Source organism: Solanum stenotomum, unplaced genomic scaffold (genome assembly GCF_019186545.1).
Source record: "Solanum stenotomum isolate F172 unplaced genomic scaffold, ASM1918654v1 scaffold31411, whole genome shotgun sequence".
In the NCBI taxonomy this organism is placed as follows: Eukaryota; Viridiplantae; Streptophyta; class Magnoliopsida; order Solanales; family Solanaceae; genus Solanum; species Solanum stenotomum.
In genome coordinates this window covers 58,063-65,144 of record NW_026031443.1, presented here as the reverse complement: position 1 = coordinate 65,144, position 7,082 = coordinate 58,063, and the positions used below count along the sequence as shown (strand labels likewise).

At 33.1% G+C, this 7,082-nt stretch overlaps 1 pseudogene; it reads right to left on the bottom strand.

Annotated features, from left to right (window-relative positions):
- Positions 1-1,304: 1,304 nt before the first annotated feature.
- LOC125851997 (acyltransferase Pun1-like) lies at positions 1,305-2,701 on the bottom strand (annotated as a pseudogene).
- Between the last annotated feature and the right edge of the window lie 4,381 nt (positions 2,702-7,082).

Below are 7,082 nucleotides of genomic sequence, written 5' to 3'. Positions count from 1 at the left end.
ACAAACAACAAATTAAAATCTATATTGCTCAAACTCTTCAAAAATGTCCACAAATGCGTATCGAATCCTCCAAAAGTAGTATATTTTTGCAGAATCCGATACGGGTGTGACAGTATTTTTGAAGAGTCCGAGCAACATAAAAGCAACAAAAATAAGTTTTATTTACCTTATCATTAAACGTATCACCTGTGAGGGTAATAACTTCAGCTTTAGCGATGTATATCGAACTCAACAAAAAGATGCAACACAATAAGATACAGGAAAATGGGTTCATATAGCGTTTCATTGCAGCCCAGATTTTGATTATTTTTTTTTACTGAAAATTGCTCTGAATTTGAAGGAGATTTGGATGCCTGAATCGAATTTTGAAGACGATGGGGAAATTTTGAAAGGGGAAAAAGGGAGAAAGAAGGAAAGATAAAAGGGTGTTTGGAGATATTTCTAAAAGTTTATGGATCATTTTGTCTTATAATGTTTCTTTTGTGGGTGAACTTCAATTTGAAGTTTGATCCCATTATTTGGAGGCGTTTGACTATTTTCATTTTGTTACTGGAAAAATAATTGTTTTACGAACGAAAATTGAAATTGTGTTTGATCATGAAATAAATTAGAGTTGTTTTTTAAATTTTTGTAAGATTAATTTTTGTTAGTTGTTTTTGAATTTTTTAAAAAAATTTATGAACAAACGTGTTTTCATGACAAAACGTCATCTATTCGCTTTTTTTCTTAAAAAACTAAAGTAAATAATGTCCATCTAAATTGAAAATAGCCAACAGATATATAATATATGTATGCAGTTTAAAAAAAAGTAAACAATGAATCTCACGAGTTATTTAAAGGAAAAAACATTTTTTAAGATACAAGATATGTAATTAATATAAGGTTTGACTAACATATTATATAGTTTAGCAGTATAATTTTTTAATTAATTTTTTGGCATTGTTGTGACACTTTAAAGTTTATTAAAGAGGACGATATGTCGTCGATTTGTGAACCATCATTTAAATTATATTTGCAATGTATAAGAATTTACAAGTTTACTACTTTTAAATATGAGTCTAAAGTTGTAGATATCTTATAAGAACTTCAAACGTTCAAGAATTTATGAGAATAATTTTTTTCTTAAAAATAATTTGACATTTAAATTTTTTTGTATTTTTATGGTAGATAAATTTAAAGAGGTTTTACACGAAATAAACAACATACCATAAAATAGAAATTTAGAAACATATATAGCAAATACAAATTTATAACCTTATTGAATTATAAACTCCTTGTGACATGAATGCACGTGTAAGAATAATTTAGAAAGCTTCCATGCAATATAATTTCTCTTTGTCCTCATGAGCATGATTATCACCAACAGGACTAGCAAATTGTAGAAATTCCTTGTCTTGTTCAAAAATGGACATTTGTTGTTGATTCAAGTTAATAAACACTTCAATTCCTTTATTTTGATCTTGTGTATTCATCAAATAAATCATATTGCTAAATGGTGTACTTGCTATGCTTGCTCTTGTAGGTCTCCTCCATCCAAAATCCAAATCTTGGAATGGAATGTTACATATACTACTACATTGATACACATCGTGATATGAACTCTTCTGACGATACGATTGGTCATCCTCTGTTCCTATATTTATTTTATTTGCGTATTCTAGCATCTCTGATACCCATTTGTTTTCTTTGAAATTGTCTCTGGTGGAAAGCTCGTGTTTAGACTTTCTTATATCGGCTACTAATTTGGTTGCCTCAGGTTTTCTAGGTTATATATTGGTGTAGAGAAGGCGGTGAGAATGTTCCCGATTGTGGATGTTGATTTTATTGAAGGTGGAATTATTTTTCGTAAATCGAATACTAAAACCATTTGAGATGAAGAATCATTACCATTTGATATGTTTGCACCAGTAATTGCTGCACATTTGTAAACAATTGCACTAACAACCTCAGTAGTTGTTGGATTTTGCACTATTGATGATGGATCATCAACTATCAATGCTTTGAGAGCTCTTATATTGGATTCAGATAAAAAAAACCTCTTTTCAAATTCGACACTTTCTTCTGTATTTGGCTCAACCATAACGGGGAACTTTAGTGGGCCATCGGGTAGAGATGGCATTAATGAATCCTGAACATAATACGAAGGACATGATAATTCACCATTTGGATATTGTCGGGTTATTGTAGCCCAATCCTTCAAAAAGGAAAAAGCACTACGCGCATCACCCACCTTATGTGACATACACACTTATTGACATTCCTCCACAATCAAAGTGGCTAAGCTGAGCTACGCTCAATCGGCCACCATCATTTGCATGAGGAACATTCTTCCAGGAAAACCCTGGAGGAAATGTTAAGTCTAGGCGATGAACGACTTGATTCATTGGACAATTAACTTCAACTTCAAAGAACTCAGCCCCAGTGTCATCGCAATGAATAGTTGCATTATCTCTTAAACTTTCAACCCATGGTTGATGATAAGTCAATGCTTTTGAAAATGAGTTTTCTAGAAATTTAGAGAGTTGTTTTGGACTTGTTCTAGTTGATGTTTTGGGTAAAATAGAACAAGGGGCTTATAAAAATTACCCATACATTGATCAAGAAGTGAAAATTTGTGAATTTTTTGAGTTGATGGAGTGGGAGAAAAAGGTTTCACAACTTTCTTGGAGATTGTTGATAGCAATCTTGAAAAACTAGACATCTTTAGTTTTTTATTTTTTTTAAATGCAAAATTAAAATCTCACACTAATGAATTTTTCTTCTTAGTATTGTTACTATATATAGATACATTAGGAAAACAGTATTTAAATACTAGCCAAAAAAGTTTAAACAATTTTTTTTCTCACTTTGGAATAGATGGTCAAATTTGGATTGCCATATACTATATAATAATAATAATAATAATAATAATAATAATAATAATAATAATAATAATAATAAAACTCCTATTTTATTTATTTAGTCAAACAGCATCATTTGGAACTGTTCTGGCAATGTCAAAGATTCCAATCTTTATCAACAAATAATATTGACGCAATGTAATTGAGCTAAATTTAGACGGATCAAAATAAATATCGTCAAACTTTATTAAATATGGGTTAAAAATATGAATCACATCCCAAGTCATTCAACTCTTAATTTTTTTTTCTTAATTTGTTTTATATACTTAGAGAAAAGTTAAGTACATAAATTGTTCTTTATTATAGCTTTACATGATATATCAAATGAAAATATATTTTTAATTTGAACTTTTTGACAAGATTTATCATTAGTCAATTTAGGTTACATACTTAACTCAAATTATTTCAAACTATTAAACGAGCTAACAAATCAAGACAAACTAGATTAAAAATGGACAAATTAATACTTAAACGTATTGAAACGAACCATATTTTCTCAAACTAATTTTATCACCACAACATCAATTATTAATTATTTTTAAAAGAATGGAATAAATACATGAGCAGGGCACACATAACATTGCAAACTCCTAAAACAATATCTTTTTTTTTTTTGCCCATATATTTTTTTCCCAATTTTGCACTGTGATAATATTATTTAAAAAAAACAGCAGGAAAGTCAAAACTTCTTTGATATGATGAATATAAAATAGTATAACTTACCTAAATCCCATAGTGTTAGACCTTAAATTACATTTTATCCCTACTTTTTTTTATCTTACAAAAATACCTTAAAAAACCAACAATCCGGATACATAAATTTTATCTAGATACATTATATATGATACATTATAAACTTGTCTGTTGCGCTTAATATGGAATATTAATGTAAAACTGATTTTCTTTTCCAAAATCACGCAAAACTGATTTTATATTCCCACAAATCACGTAGTGCTGATTTTCTTTTCCCACAAATCACACGGATTGATTGATATCAATCTATTCCAATCTGTAACAACTTCACAAAATTCAAAAATCAAATTTTCATCTTCTCCATCAATTCAAAATCTTAAATCTCAAATCTGCTGTTGTAGATGATTGGACAAACGATTCACGATTTCGAATCATCAATTCGAAATCGTTGAGTATAATAAATCGTTGAGTAATTTGAATTCAATGTATCACACAAATCTAATTGGACAACCTTGGCTGCTGCTAACATTGCTAACAAGATTCCTCTGTCAATTAGTACAGTTTCTATTCCCCTTTTTCATCTTTTGTTTATTAAAATTTAATTTGATTTCTGAAAAGTTAATTCTTGTTCAGAGAAAATTAATGAATCTGAGAAGTTGCTAACATTGCTAACAATGCATATTTTCTCAAGTGCAGTTGCAGATGCCAATATATGCTTCATAAATTCCATTTCAGAAAACAAAATCAGTTTTATATATATTCACCATTATGAGCATTATATGTCATTATTTGGGATTACAAGTGATGAATAAAACACTCACAACATCCTTAGAATCATTACACCTGAGAAACTGAAAAAGAGGGCTTATGATTAATTGCCAGATGAAGCAGTAGCAATTCAACCTATTTAATAAAAAAGAAGATGTACCATTAATCGGAGCCTTTCTAAATTGGGGTTGTTGTTGATCAAGTGAAGCGAATATGCAACGTGTCGAACCATATTGCCGTTAATAAACTTCAAGTTTAATTGCTTGATATTGTGCAGACTGCAGTGTTACCTGAAGCTTTGGTACTTCAAGGACTAAAACAAAGCAATGGTCATTACCTTTGGACATTTTTTGTAACATCCGACAATTTGAAATAGCTAAGAAGAGGCTTGGAATTTGAAAGTTTTCATTTTTGGAAAGGATTTGAAAATCTGGAATTTGGCTTAAGTGTGGAAATCAGTGAGTTTTTGGCCAACTTTGAGCAGTCATAACTCCCAGATCAGGATGAGTTAGGAGTATTTCCAGTTATGGTTGTAAAGCTTGTGGAATGATCTTTCCAACGCCACCGAGTTTGCTCGATTCCGAGTTCGTATGAGCGAGTTATGGCCTTTGAAAGTTGGGCAGTTGACAAGGAATCCGTCCGGAAATTTAAGGGCATTTTGGTCTTTTCACAAATCATTCTTTTGGGATTATATTGATGTATAGGGCTGATCTTTGGATCATTTTTGTCCCATTTTAAAAGAGTAAAAGCTAGGGCTTAAGAAGAAGAAGAGAAGAAGGGGAAGAAGAAGAGGAGAAAGAGGAGATCAACAAGTTTCCGTCAAAGATCAACGTGGATTTTCGTCGGGGGTGATCCCTTTCAAGGTATGTGAGTTCTTAGTGTGGGTTGATCCTTTCCCTCACACACCAAGCTCATTTTATTATTTGAAGAAAGATTGGAATTGTTGTTGAAGTTGTTAGTTGTTGATGTTGTTAGTTGTGTTGTTGAAGTTATTGTTGGTTGTGAGACATGATTGGGTTGTGTAAATGAGTTGTAATCTATGGTATGTTGAGGGATTGATGATCCTTAGTGTTTGGGGTTAGATCCTTTGAAGTGAGGATGGTTTAGAGTTGAAGAAAAAGGGGAGAAAAGTCGAGTTTCTGGGCAAGGGGGTTGGCGCGTCGCGCCTGCCAGCACGCCCCAAAAGGGGCTCTGAGGTTTTCCCCTTGGGGCATCGCGCCTCTCAGAGTGCCAGCAGTTGACCTCCGACTTTCGAGGGCTGTTGCTCCGCGTCTTGCAGAGCGCCAAGGACGCCAAGTTTCCCCCCATTCTTCCATGCTTTCTCATGCATGTTCCTAGGTGTTATACCTATGTTCCCTAGTTGTTTCCAACACCCCAAAGTGTTTCTAAACATCCCGAACTCATCTATAAACATGCGATTATATGTCTTGAATCCATAATCCAATTCAAGGCGAGTTAGGATCAAAGTTAAGGGAAGTTAGAGTCAAGTCAAGCAAGGTTTAAGAGTAAGTTTAAGCAAGTCTTTAAAGTTATTCAAGAGTCTTTATTGAATGTTTGAACTTCATTTAAGGCTCAAGTTTCCAGTCAAGTTCAGTTAAGGGTTTCAAGTTCAGTTAAGAGTTTCAAGTTGAGTTCATTTCTCAAAGTTATTAGGGAACTATGTATTCCCAAGGAAGTTTTAAAGAAATGTTTTTACATCTAAATAAGGTTGGAAACTGAGATTTCCAAAAGAGCCTTCGGGCTAGTTTTTGAGTAATTATCTCATATCAGCAGGAAGAAATATGTTTTAAAAACATAAGAGCCAGTACATTTTTGGGGGTAGTATCGAGCACCGAATTGGGGGAGCGTTCAAAGAACCCACAGCCCCCATAGAACCATGTTAGCCACCATGGGTAGAAAAGGATCATACTTTTTAGATGAATCCTTTTCAGATTAGACTAGTGGATCCATTAGGCAGTTCAGGTCTTATACCTTTGGCCGGGTATAAGATGCTCTAGCAACGTGAGGTCGATCGCTGTATCATCACTGTAGCTCTCATGTGATGGTTGTCGGTTAGAGAAACTCCCACAGCAGTTATTGTATTTTCATACACAGAAAGTATTGTATTTTATAAACATCAGTTCATTTGTATTTCTATATACATTTCAGGCTTATTGTATCTGTAACATCCGACAATTTAAAATGAATATGAAGAAGCTTGAATTTGGAAATAGTCATTTTTGGAAAAATTTAAAATCTGGAAATTTGGCAGTCCAGAATCTGGAAATTTGGCTAAGTTTAAAAATCTGGAAATTTGGCTAAGTGTGGAAATCAATGAGTTTTTGGCCAACTTTGAGCAGTCATAACTCCTAGCTCAGGATAATCCAGGAGTAGTTCCAGTTATGTTTAGAAAGCCCTTGGAACGATCTTTCCAACGCCACCGAGTTTACTCGATTCCGAGTTCGTATGAGCGAGTTATGCCCTTTAAAAGTTGGGCAGTTGGCAGGGAGTCCGTTCCGGAAATTTAAGGGCATTTTGGTCTATTCACAAATCAATTGTTTTGGTTATATTAAAGTGTTAGACTGATTTTAGATCAGTTTGTCTCATTTTTTTTAAAGAGTAAAGAGCTAGGGCTTGGGAGAGAAGAGAGAAAGAAGAGAAGGAAAAGGAGAAAGAGAAGAGCAATCAAGGAGATCATCGTGGATTTTTCGTCGGGGGTGATCCCTATCAAGGTATGTGAGT